At 39.3% G+C, this 13,621-nt stretch overlaps 1 non-coding gene across 1 annotated transcript; it reads left to right on the top strand.

Annotated features, from left to right (window-relative positions):
* The first annotated feature begins 366 nt into the window (after positions 1–366).
* LOC148575128 (small nucleolar RNA R71) lies at positions 367–474 on the top strand. Its single transcript, XR_015905793.1, has one exon. It is a non-coding gene; the product is annotated as a small nucleolar RNA R71 (small nucleolar RNA).
* Positions 475–13,621: the final 13,147 nt, after the last annotated feature.

Genomic DNA, 13,621 nt, shown 5'->3' on the forward strand with positions numbered 1-13,621 from the left:
TGCAGGGTTCTCAGGATCATAAGCTTCTTCTTCAGAAGATGCCTCTTGAGTACTGTTGGATGCAGCTTGCATTCCATTCAAACTCTGAGAAATCATATTGACTTGCTGAGTCAATATTTTGTTCTGAGCCAATATGGCATTCAGAGTATCAATTTCAATAACTCCCTTCTTTTGAGGCGTCCCATTACTCACAGGATTCCTCTCAGAAGTGTACATGAACTGGTTATTAGCAACCATGTCAATGAGTTCTTGAGCTTCTGCAGACATTTTCTTTAGGTGAATGGATCCACCTGCAGATGTATCCAATAACATCTTAGCTAATTCAGACAGACCATCATAGAATATATCCAGGATGGTCCATTTTGAAAGCATGTCAGAAGGACACTTTTTGGTCAGTTGCTTGTATCTCTCCCAAGCTTCATAAAGGGATTCACCTTCTTTCTGTCTGAAGGTTTGAACATCCACTCTAAGCTTGCTCAGATTTTGAGGAGGAAAGAACTTGGCTAAGAAAGCCGTGACCAGCTTATCCCAAGAGTTCAGGCTATCTTTGGGTTGAGAGTCCAACCACACTCTAGCTATGTCTCTTACAGCAAAGGGGAAAAGCATGAGCCTGTAGACTTCAGGATTTACTCCATTAGTCTTAACAGTATCACAGATCTGCAAGAATTCAGTTAAGAACTGAAAAGGATCTTCAGATGGAAGTCCATGGAACTTGTAGTTCTGCTGCATCAGAGAAACTAATTGAGGTTTTAGCTCAAAATTGTTTGCTCCAATGGTAGGGATGGAGATGCTTCTTCCATGTAAATTGGAATTAGGTGCAGTAAAGTCACCAAGCATTCTCCTTGTATTATTATTATTTTCGGCTGCCATCTCCTCTTCTTGTTCGAAAATTTCTGAAAGGTGCTTGCTGGATTATTGTAATTTAGCTTCTCTTAGTTTCCTCTTCAGAGTCCTTTCAGGTTCTGGATCTGCTTCAACAAGAATATTCTTGTCCTTACTCCTGCTCATATGAAAAAGAGGAAACATAAAAATAATAATAATAATAGGGATCCTTTTTGCCTAGGTATAGAGGTTCCCTTATGTGAGTAGAGGAAAAGAAGAAGAGAAAATCTGAACTCAGAGAGAGAGAGGGTTTGGATTTTTGGTGAGTGAGGGAGAGATGTTAGTAGATGAATAAATAAACAAGAGGAGATGAGAGAGAAGGATTTTCGAAAATTATTTTTGAAAAATGGTTAGTGATTTTCGAAAATTAAAGGAAGAAACAAATTAAAATTGAATTTTGGAACAATTAGTTAATTAAAGAGAATTTTTTTGAAAAAGAGGGAGATATTTTCGAAAATTAGAGAGAGAGAGTTAGTTAGGTAGTTTTGAAAAAGATAAGAAACAAACAAAAAGTTAGTTAGTTAGTTGAAACAAATTTTGAAAATCAATTTTTGAAAAGATAAGAAGATAATAAGTTAGAAAAGATATTTTAGAATCAAATTTTTGAAAAAGATAGGATAAGAAGATATTTTTGAAAAGATATGATTGAAATTAGTTTTTGAAAAAGATTTGATTTTTAGAATCACAATTAATGACTTGATTCACAAGAAATCATAAGATATGATTCTAGAACTTAAAGTTTGAATCTTTCTTAGCAAGCAAGTAACAAACTTGAAATTTTTGAATCAAAACATTAATTGATGATGTTATTTTCGAAAATTAGGAGATAAAGATAAGAAAAATATTTTTGAAAAATATTTTAAAAATTTTCGAAAATAAATAAGAAAAGTGAAAAAGATATGATTTTTGAAAAAGATTTTGAAAAAGATAAGATTTTTAAATTGAAAATTTGATTTGACTCATAAGAAACAACTAAGTTTTAAAAAGTTTTGAAAAAGTCAACTCAAATTTTTGAAATTTATGAGTGAAAAAGGGAAAGATATTTTTTTGATTTTTGAATTTTTAATGATGAAAGAGAAAAACATGAAAATGATGCAATGCATGAAAATTTTGGATCAAAACAATGAATGCGTGCAAGAATGCTATGAATGTCAAGATGAACACCAAGAACACTTTGAAGATCAAGATGAACATCAAGACTTATTTTTGAAAATTTTTCAAGAAAAGAAAATATGCAAGACACCAAACTTAGAAATCTTTCATGTTCAGACACTATGAATGCAAAAATGCACATGAAAAACAAGAAAAGACACAAAACAAGAAAACATCAAGATCAAACAAGAAGACTTACCAAGAACAACTTGAAGATCATGAAGAACACTATGAATGCATGAATTTTTCAAAAATTTTATGCAAACTTTAAAACATGCAATTGACACCAAACTTAAAATTGACTCAAGACTCAAACAAGAAAGACAAAATATTTTTTTTTATTTTTATGATTTTATGATTTTTTTTTGGATTTTTCGAAAATTAATGTGAAAAAGAAAAATAAGGATTCCAAAATTTTTAATATGAATTCCAGGAATCTTGTACTCTTAGTCTAAAGCTCCAATCTGAGGGTTAGGCATGGCTTAATAGCCAGCCAGCTTTAGGATATAAATCAGGCATGCAACAGCTGATATTCAAATTAACTTGCCTCTATGCTGATGGTTGGAAACCCCTATCCAAAAGAATTAGACATGGCTTTACAGCCAGCCAGGCTTCAACATGCTTCATGAAACGCTAGAATTCATTCTTAAAAATTCTGAAGAAAAAATATTAATTTTTTTTTAAAACATTTAAATTTTTTTTTTTTGAAAATTTATTTGAAGAAAAATAAAAACAAAGAAAAACTTTTTGAAAAAGTTTTTTCTGAAAACCAAATAAAAGTTGAAACAAGAAGAAAATTACCTAATCTGAACAACAAGATGAACCGTCAGTTGTCCAAACTCGAACAATCCCCGGCAACGGCGCCAAAAACTTGGTGCACGAAATTATGATCTCAGGCAACGGCGCCAAAAACTCTGTACGCACGTCTTAATAAATCATTTTTCATTCACAACTTCGATACAACTAACCAGCAAGTGCACTGGGTCGTCCAAGTAATAAACCTTATGTGAGTAAGGGTCGATCCCACGGAGATTGTTGGTATAAAGCAAGCTATGGTCATCTTGTAGATCTCAGTCAGGCGGATATCAAATGGTTATGGAGTTTTCGAAAATAATAATAAATAAACAGAAAATAAGGATAGAAATACTTATGTATATCACTGGTGAGAATTTCAGATAAGCATATAGAGATGCTTTCGTCCCTCTGAATCTCTGCTTTCCTGCTGTCTTCATCCAATCAGTCTTACTCCTTTCTATGGCTGGCTTTATGTAAGGACATCACCGTTGTCAATGGCTACTTTTCATCCTCTCCATGAAAATGGTCCGATGCGATGTCACTGCATGGCTAATCATCTGGAGGCATCACCGTTGTCAATGGCTGCATCCCATCCTCTTGTGAAAATGGTCCAAATGCTCTGTTACAGCACGGCTAATCATCTGAGGTTCTCGATCATACTGGAATAGGATTCACCCTCCTTTTGCGTCTGTCACTACGCCCAGCACTCGCGAGTTTGAAGTTCGTCACAGTCATTCATTCCCAGAGTCCTACTCGGAATACCACAGACAAGGTTTAGACTTTCCGGACTCTTATGAATGCCGCCATCAATCTAGCTTATACCACGAAGATTCTGATTAAGAGATCCAAGAGATACTCATTCAATCGAAGGTAGAACGGAAGTGGTTGTCAGGCACGCATTCGTGGGGGAATGATGATGATTGTCACGTTCATCAAATTCATGTTGAAGTGCGAATGAATATCTTAGAAGCAGAATAAGTTGAATTGAATAGAAAAATAGTAGTACTTTGCATTAATTCATGAGGAACAGCAGAGCTCCACACCTTAATCTATGGAGTGCAGAAACTCTACCGTTGAAAATACATAAGTGATGAAGGTCCAGGTATGGCCGAATGGCCAGCCCCCAAACGTGATCAATATGATCCTAAGATGAACTAAAAATCATAAGATCTCTAATACAATAGTAAAAAGTCCTATTTATACTAAACTAGTTACTAGGGTTTACAGAAGTAAGTAATTGATGCATAAATCCACTTCCAGGGCCAACTTAGTGTGTGTTTGGGCTGAGCTTGAATGCTACACGTGCAGAGGCTCTTTCTGGAGTTGAACGCCAGGTTGTAACATGTTTCTGGCGTTCAACTCTGGTTCGTAACGTGTTTCTGGCGTTTAACTCCAGACTGCAGCGTAGAATTGGCGTTCAACGCCCTTTTACATCGTCTAAACTTGGCCAAAGTATGGACTATTATATTTCGCTGGAAAGCCCTGGATGTCTACTTTCCAACGCAATTAGAAGCGCGCCATTTTGAGTTCTGTAGCTCCAGAAAATATATTTTGAGTGCAGGGAGGTCAGAATCCAACAGCATCAGCAGTCCTTCTTCAACCTCTGAATCTGATTTTTGCTCAAGTCCCTCAATTTCAGCCAGAAAATACCTGAAATCACAGAAAAACACACAAACTCATAGTAAAGTCCAGAAATGTAAATTTAACATAAAAACTAATAAAAACATCCTTAAAAGTAACTAGATTCTACTAAAAACATACTAAAAATAATGCCAAAAAGCATATAAATTATCCGTTCATCATGGGTACATGGGAATTTGATTATATCTGGAATATGCGTCCATAAATGAGAGGTATTTATATCCGGATGAGGCGTCCACTAGGGCGTCGATACTTGGGAGTGGATAAGGATCTTTTGGGCAGGCTTTGTTGAGATCTATATAGTCGGTGCACATTCGCCACTTCCTATTTGATTTTTTCACCAAGACGACGTTAGCTAGCCATAGTGGGTACTTGACTTCTCTTATGAATCTTGCCTCTAGTAGTGCTTGTACCTGTTCTTCCACAGCTTGGGATCGTTCTGGCCCAAGTTTTCTTCGTCTCTGCTGTACCGGCCGAGATCCTGGATAGACTGCCAACTTGTGACACATTAGCTTAGGGTCTATGCCTGGCATGTCTGCAGCTTTCCATGCAAAAAGATCGACATTATCTCGTAAGAACTGTACTAGTAATTCTTTTGCGTTTCCTTTCAGGATCGTGCCAATATTAGTTGTTTTGTCCGAGGTGTCTCCGATCTGAACTTTCTCTACTTCTTCTTCGGGCTGTGGACGGAGTTCTTCTCGTCTCTGAACTCCACCAAGCTCAATTGTATGGAACTCTTCTCCTCTACCTCTGAGGTTTAGACTTTCTTATAACAGCGGCGTGCCATCTTTTGATCTGCTTTTATCGTAGCTATCCCTTCTGTAGTTGGGAATTTCATGCATAGATGTGGAGTTGAGACTATTGCGCTGAGTTGATTTAGTGTTGTCCGACCTATTAGGGCATTGTAGGCTGAACTCACGTCGACCACAATGTAGTCTATCTTGAGTGTTCTGGATTGGTTCCCTTTTCCGAAGGTTGTATGTAGTGACACGTATCCCATTGGTTGTACTGGGGTATCTCCCAGTCCAAACAGGCTGTTCGGGTATGCTCTAAGCTCCTTTTCTTCTAAGCCGAGTTTATCGAAGGAAATTTTGAATAGGATGTCGGCAGAACTCCCTTGGTCTATCAATGTGCGGTGGAGATTGGCATTTTCCAGTATGATGGTGATGACCATGGGATCGTCGTGTCCTGAGATGATACCGGATGCGTCTTCTTTGGTGAATGTGATTGCAGGGATGTCGGGTGCTTCCTCCTTCCCTTCGACATGATATACTTCTTTGAGGTATCTTTTGCAGGATGATTTGGAGATTCCACCTCCTGCAAATCCTCCGTGTATCATATGGACATGTCTTTCTGGCGTACGAGGTGATCGCTCAGCTCGTCCGACATCTTCATCTCTTCGTCTTTTTCTTTGTTCATCATCTCGGGTGGCTAGATACCGATTTAGTTTTCCTTCCCTTACTAATTTTTCTATGATGTTTTTTAAGTCAAAGCACTCATTGGTGGAATATCCTCGGACCCGATGATATTCACAGTATTCGTTCCGATTTTCTCCTCTTCTTTTGCCTTTGAGTGGTCGAGCTGGGGGGGTATCTTTTCTGTGTTACAGACTTCTTTGTAAATATCCACAAGGGACACCCGAAGAGGGGGTGTAATTATGATACTTTTTGATTTTTTCGCCCGTTCGATCTTCCATTTTCTTGGATTCTTTATCTTTATCTCGGTAGGTGAAACCGGATTTCGAGGCTTCTCCAAGTCGGGAATTTTCTTCCATGTTGATGTACTTCTCTGCCCGCTCTTGTACCTCATCTAGGGATGTGGGATATTTCTTTGATATAGATTGGCTGAAAGGTTCTTCTCGTAGGCCGTTGATGAGGCCCATGACGGCAGCCTCTGTTGGTAAGCTTTGTATGTCTAGGCATGTTTTGTTGAATCAAAGTTGGAGATGGACTTTAGAGGTAGATTGTCGAACCATCTAATTGTTGTCTTCGTGAGAGTCGTTGGAAAAGCTTTTCAGCGAACGACGTCTGAGGCGCCGGTGAGGTACATTCTGCTTCTGAAGTTGCTGAGGTGATGGTTGGGATCTGTAGTGCCATCATACAAAGTCATACCCGGAAGTTTGAAGTCTTTAGGGATTTTAGTCTTCATGATTTCCCTAGTGAATGGATCTTGATCCTTGCGAGAGTTGTCCTCAGGGGTGGTCCGGGTAGCCTTTGCTTTGAGATCGGCTTCGAGTTGTAGGAGTTTATCTTCTAATTCTCGACGTCGCCTTACCTCTCTTTGTAGATCCTTGCTGACTTCTTGCTGGTACTGGCTTTCTTTTTCGAGTTGCTTTAGGCGATCATGAAGTGCTTCTATTACTCCCGAATGTGATGAGTTTTTGTCTCCGTTAGATTCCGGAGTGTCCTTTAGTGTGGCACCCGTGTTTTTGTGCGGCGTTCTGTCCTCTAGATCTGAGTTGTGGTCGTTATCCTGTTTGTCTGCCATGGTGATGGGATGACTTCCAGATTCCTCGGCAATGACGCCAATGTTTCGAGGGTTATTTGAAACTGAAGGACGATCTCGGTCGAGATCTTCTATACTGGTTGGTGTCGATGTCTCCAGCTGGTGAGAGGTGGTCGGAGCTGTCGTGTCTGACTTGTTGGCTGGCTGCACTGTTGATCCTTGGTCACCGGAGGGTGAGGGGTACCTGCAAGAGACTCCGATGCTTAATTTAGCATGGGTATTAACAGGTTTTTTGTAGAATTAGAGTATGAGTTATACCTGGGTGCTCCAGTGTATTTATAGTAGTGTGGGCTGACCTTTCTGATAAGATAAGTTAGTTATCTTATCTTATCTTATCTTATTTTGGGTGAAGTCAGCTTATCTTCAAGGAAACCGCCTTTATCTCTATAGGCTTGGATTGCCTTTGGATTTGGGTCGTGTTCCTCTATTTGGGCCCTTTAGTGGGCTTTCCTGTTGATTTGGCCGATCTCTTTAAGAAGAGATCGGATAGTCGGACCTGAAGAGGTCGGTCGCCATGTCGCTAAACATCCCGGGTCGGACAGCTCGACCCGGGGTATGAACAGTTAGCATTAGATTTTGGCTACCAAAACTGTTGGAAAAGGTAAGAGCTCTTGAACCCTTGTGAGATTATGATTAAATCAAGCCCTAGGTTGATTAGTGATGATTTGTGTGTATATAGTTTGATTATTGTGAGTTTAGAAGCTATTGGAACTTGTTGGTGCTTGTTGGAGTGGAAGTGGAGGCTTGCTTGTGGTTGAAAGCTTATCTTGAGCTCAATTTGGGATTTTGGTTCATATTGGGACGGCCAAGGTATGGTTTCGGTTTCCTCTATATAGTATATAATATTCATGGACACTTAGGCTAGTGACCCATAGGATAGGTTTGAATCCAAATGGTTGTTGAGTTGTTGAATGATGATGTGTGATGATTTATGATGGGTTGATGAATTTGAGTAATTATGATGATGGGTGATAATATGATGATGATGAATGATTGTGTGGATTGAAAAGTGAATGGTAATGATATATGTGATGTTGAGATTGATGAAATGGTAATGTGGTTGGAAAATGTGAATGAGGATTGATTATAATGTTATATATTTGATGTTGAGGTTGAGAATAATGAAATGTGAAGGAAAAATTAGTAAGAATGGTGTAGTATGTTATAAAAGGTAGATTTTGATCAAAAATGGAGTTTGGAATGGTTTTATTTGGTTTTAGTTGGTTTGATTTGTTAAAATTGGGAAATTGGTAATTTGTGAACTTTTGGTAAAAAGGGAATTTTGGTGAACTTTGTCTGATCATAACTTATGCCTCAGCTTTTGAAATTTTTTGAAATTTGTTTAGAATTAAAATTCATTGAAAACTCTTCAAATCGATATAAAGTTTGTAAAATTTGGATTTTTGTAGAGGGAGTTATGATCATTCAAAGTTTGCTGTTAAAAATCTGAAATACTGCAAAGTTGCAGAATTTTGTGATTTCTGGTATGTGCGCACGCAGATCCCTGCAAAATTTTAAACATGTGTGCATGCACAGACCTGTGCGTATGCACACGCAGGGAAAGGCTTCCTGTTTAGAGCGCTAGCACAGCTTGTACGCGTACATACCCAATGAGGATTTACAACCTGTGCGCACGCACACGTTGGGAAGGGCAGTTTGTTGAGGGCGCTAGCACAGCTTGTGCGAGCGAACAGAATTGTGAAATTTTGCACCTGTGCGTACGCACACTTTTTAAAACTTCTCCTGGGCGTGCGCGCGCACACCCCTGTGCGTACGCACACGCCCTGTTTCTCATATTTAAACCTTGTTTTCAACTATTTCTCCTTCCCAACAAGATTGTAAGCTTCTATGACACCATTTTAAGACTCTTGGACAAAATTTTGGGTATGAGAACATGGGAAAGAACCTAAGAGATTTGGTTGATGTTATTTTGAAAAATTAGAAAACGGAGGCTTAGGTTTCGGGTGTACTGAGGATGGATTTGAAGGTATGTGAAGGAAGATTGGTATACGAATCGAAAATTTATGAACTGATGAGTTCAGAATGGAAATGTTAATTTGACAGTGGTTGAAATGAGTCGAGGACTCAGAATGAGATAATGGATCCATGTTATACTGAAAATGTTTTCTGAAAACCACTTAAGTATTATTTTACACTGAGACTATGAGACGCTATGCGCCTAGCAGGGACGGTGGTTAATCCCGGTTGTCGAGGTAGCGGCGGCGGCGTAAGGACAGTGGTTAATCCTGCTTATGTTGAGATGTGAGGTCTGTGGCAAGAGTATCCTGCTCGCATCCCTTCGGATCAATAGAGTGTGCAGGCACAAAATCCTGGACGGTGATCCGGGCACCATAACTCAGAGGTTCCCAATGATGATTCCGAAGGGCGACATCTCCATGGAGATGTGTCGGGTTGGTAGTTGAACCGACAATGTGATATCACAGCCAGTAGGACAGGCATTCATCATGTGCATCTTCTATCTGTTTGTATGCTTTGGCGACTTGTAATTGTTTGCCTATTTGTATAACATGTCTAATTGCTACTTGAATTACTTGCCTTATAGGCTTCTACTTATGTTTTACTTTCATTGTAACTAATTGTGCTTTCTACTGGGATTGAGGATGTTCGAAAGGTGGTGGCGATGGGATCGCATGGAGGATAGGTTGGTGAAGGCTGTGGGACAGCGGAGAGTTGTTAGTTAGATAATCCACTAAGATAGATTACCCTTTTATAGTATTATGGTTTAAATTATGCTTTATTATTTTAGTATGCTTTTAGATAAATCTTGTGATGGATATGAAGTCTAGGATTGCCTTTGGGCGTCCCGGGGTCTTATATCCTACATCACTGGGTACTGTTACCATACTGAGAACCTCCAATTCTCATACCATATTCTGTTGTTTGTTTTTCAGATGCAGGTCGCAACCCTCCTCGGTGAGTTATTGTTATGGTGACAGAAGCGGAGGATCAGGGATACTTTTGGAGTTTTTTATTTATTTTGTATATGTCTCTCATCTTTTGTATTTTGCTTTTGCCTAGAGGCTTGTATTGAGAGAGAAAAACTTGTATAAGCTGATTTACTGTCTGGTTCCTGTAAGTCTGTATATAGCTAGCCGGCTTAAACTCCGCGAGCTGTGGCTAGATTCTCATACTATTATATACTTAGCTTTTGTTATATTATATCTATATCTTGTGCTTTAAGTTAGAAGCTTCGTTAGTTTGTTTTGCGCTTTTAAATCCTGTTTTTAAGCTATATCCTTCATCGAGCTTCTAGATTATATTAATTCTTTCTATATATTATATGTATGAGCTTAGAATTGTCGTAATCTCTGATTATCCTTTGCTTTACGACGCGAGGTAAAGCTTAGGCTAATTAGGGTGTTACATGAGGCGACCATAGAAAAATCAGATCTAAGCCCAAAGGTCCACCTACACGCCCTCAAAAGCGGCCTTAGACCTGGTAAGTTCCAAGAGATGATCACAGTAACAAAACCAAAAATACTGGACAAATTTTGAGAAAAGGCTGCTGGTCAAATGGAGGTCGAAGAGCTTCGAGAAGCTCAGAAGACAGACAGACAACAACCTATAAAGGAGGAAGAAAGGACCTTTAGATCACCGAACAATAAAGAACCGAAGAAACCTTTCAAACTCGCCCCAAAGTTTGATACCTACACCAGATTCAACACCAAGAGGAAAAACATAATCAAGGAGATCCTTCACGCCAAAATAATCAAACCCCCTGGCCGAGCAGGAAGCTATCAGGACCAGAGATTTGTGGACAAAAATAAATACTGCGCTTTCCACCAGAAGTTTGGACACACAACGGATGGGTGTGTGATAGCAAAGGACTTGCTGGAGAGATTTGCTCAGCAAGGTCTCCTAGACAAGTATATCGAAGCACGAAAGGACAAAGAAAACAACTCAGACCAAGACAAGCATAAGCAAACGTCAATAGAAAAGGACAAAGGAAAATGGACAAACCCTAACCCATCAAGAGGTATTATAAACTATATATCAGGAGGATACGCAGGTGGGGGGTAAAACAACCTCGGCAAGAAAGCGAAGTTATCGGGCCATGCTAGTAATCGAAGAAACAATGCAATCACGGAAAGAAGATGCTCCAGACATCACAATAACCTTCACACAATCCGACCTCAGTTCCACAAGCCCCAACCTTGATGATCCAGTGGTAATCTCCATCCAAGCTAGAGAACTATTGGTAAGAAAAACACTACTAAACCCAAGCAGCAGTGCCGATGTCTTATTTTATTCTACTTTTAAAAAAATGAAATTGTCAGAAAAAGCAATGCAACCGTCCTCTAAAGAGCTAGTTGGGTTCTCCGGAGAAAGAGTCCCCATCCTGGGACACTTATGGTTAAAAACAACAATTGATGTCTAGTATCTTCTAGTAGATTGTTTTAGTCCCTATAATATCATCATCGGAAGACCTGCTCTGAATGTATTCAGAACAGTAGTGTCTACTTTACATTTGTGTGTTAAGTTTTCTGTGCAGAAAAATAGAATTGCAACAGTACATGCGGATCACCAAGAAGCTCGGTAGTGCTACAATGCTAACCTAAAGCAAAACTTGGAAAAACAAACACCTTGTTCAAGGGTGCAAGCCATTCACAATACCAACGATGTCCTAACACTATCCAAACTTGATCCCAGGGAGGATTTCAAGTAAAGACCTCAACCCATGGACAACCTCCAGAGAATTATGTTGACCAACAAGGAGGAGCAATTCACATACATCGGAGAAGCTCTTAAAGGAGAAGAATGATCAAAATTAATCTCCATACTTCAAAACAACACCGATCTGTTTGCATGGACACCCGCCGACATGCCTGAAATAGATCCAGAGGTCATTTGTCACAGGTTGGCTATCGACAAAGCAATCCAACCTTTTGCCCAAAAGAAAAGAAACCTCGGAACAGAAAAAATGCAAGCATCCCTTGAAGAAACCAAGAAGCTTCTCAACGCGGGTTTCATCAAAGAGATCCGCTTCAGCACATGGCTCTCCAATGTGGTAATGGTAAGAAAAAGCTCAGGTAAATGGCGCATGTGCGTCGACTTTACAAATCTAAATAAGGCTTGCCCTAAAGATGCTTATCCACTACCTTGCATTGATAGATTAGTAGATAATGCTTCCGGTTTTAATAGCTTAAGCTTTATGGATGCATACTCTGGTTATAACCATATCCTTATGCACCCAGAAGACCAAAGCAAAACAGCTTTCATAACAAAACACAGAAATTTTTGTTATAAGGTAATGTCATTTGGTCTAAAGAATGCAGGTGCAACATATCAAAGGCTAATGGACAAGGTATTCCAAAAACAAATAGGTCGGAATATGGAAATCTACGTAGATGGTATGGTAGCAAAAACACCAGCACGAGGCGCACATTGTGATGACTTATTAGAAATCTTCAACCAAGTCCGACCCTACAACATGAGGCTCAACCCAGAAAAATACGCCTTCAGGGTCCAAGGAGGAAAATTCCTCGGATTCATGCTAATTTCACGAGGAATTGAAGCAAATCCAGAAAAATGTGATGCTATACTAAACATGGCAAGCCCCAAAATAATAAAAGAAGTCCAGCAACTAGCAGGGAGGGTGGTTGCACTGTCACGTTTTCTGCCCATAGTAGCAAACCGATCATACCATTTTTTCCAAACAATTTCTAAGAACAAAAAATTTACATGGACTGATGAGTGCAAAAAATCTTTTGCCGAGCTAAAACAGCTCTTATCATCACCTCCGATACTCCAGAGACCAGAAGCAGGTAAACCATTGGATTTATACCTATCAATATCTAACCATGCTATAAGCTTCATTCTAGTTGTTGAAACAAGAAAAATACAAAGGCCCGTATACTTCATCAGCAGAGTGCTACAACCAACAGAGACAAGATACCAAAGATAGAACAACTGGAACTAGCTCTGGTCACTACAGCAAGAAGACTGAGGCACTATTTCCAAAGCCACACGATAATAGTACGAACAGATCAACCTTTGAGGCAAATTTTGACAAGACCCGAATTAGCTGGACGCCTGATCAAATGGTCTGTCGAGCTCTCTGAGTTTGATATACAGTACCAACCAAGGAAGACCTTGAAATCACAAATACTGGCCGACTTTATCTCAAAAATGACAACTGAGGCACAACATATAGAACAAAGCTGGAGGCTACATGTAGATAGAGCATCGAATCGAGAAGGAAACGGAGCAAGAGTGCTACTAAAAGAGGGAGAGAAAGTCATAGCTGAATAGTCATTACACTTCTCTTTCACAGCAAGCAACAACCATGCAGAATATGAAGCTCTGCTAGCCAGATTAAAGCTCGCTCAAAGCTTAAGAATACCCCGACTCACAGTCTACTGCAACTCCTTACTAGTAGTGCAACAAATCAGAGGCGACTTCCAGGTAAAAGATCCTTTGTTAGAAAAATAATGGCTCATAGCAAAGGATCTTATTTCAAAGTTCAATAAATTTGAAATTATGCATGTGAAAAGAGAACAAAACACCAGGGCCGACGTGCTATCTAAATTAGCTACCACTAGGCCAACAACACACACACCAACACTGTCACAACTAACACTTGAAAAACCAAGCTTTGAACTAAATTGTGTATTAAGCATTACAC

The sequence above is a fragment of the Arachis ipaensis genome, chromosome B2 (assembly GCF_059453495.1).
Source record: "Arachis ipaensis isolate K30076 ecotype BB chromosome B2, ASM5945349v1, whole genome shotgun sequence".
NCBI lineage: Eukaryota > Viridiplantae > Streptophyta > Magnoliopsida > Fabales > Fabaceae > Arachis > Arachis ipaensis.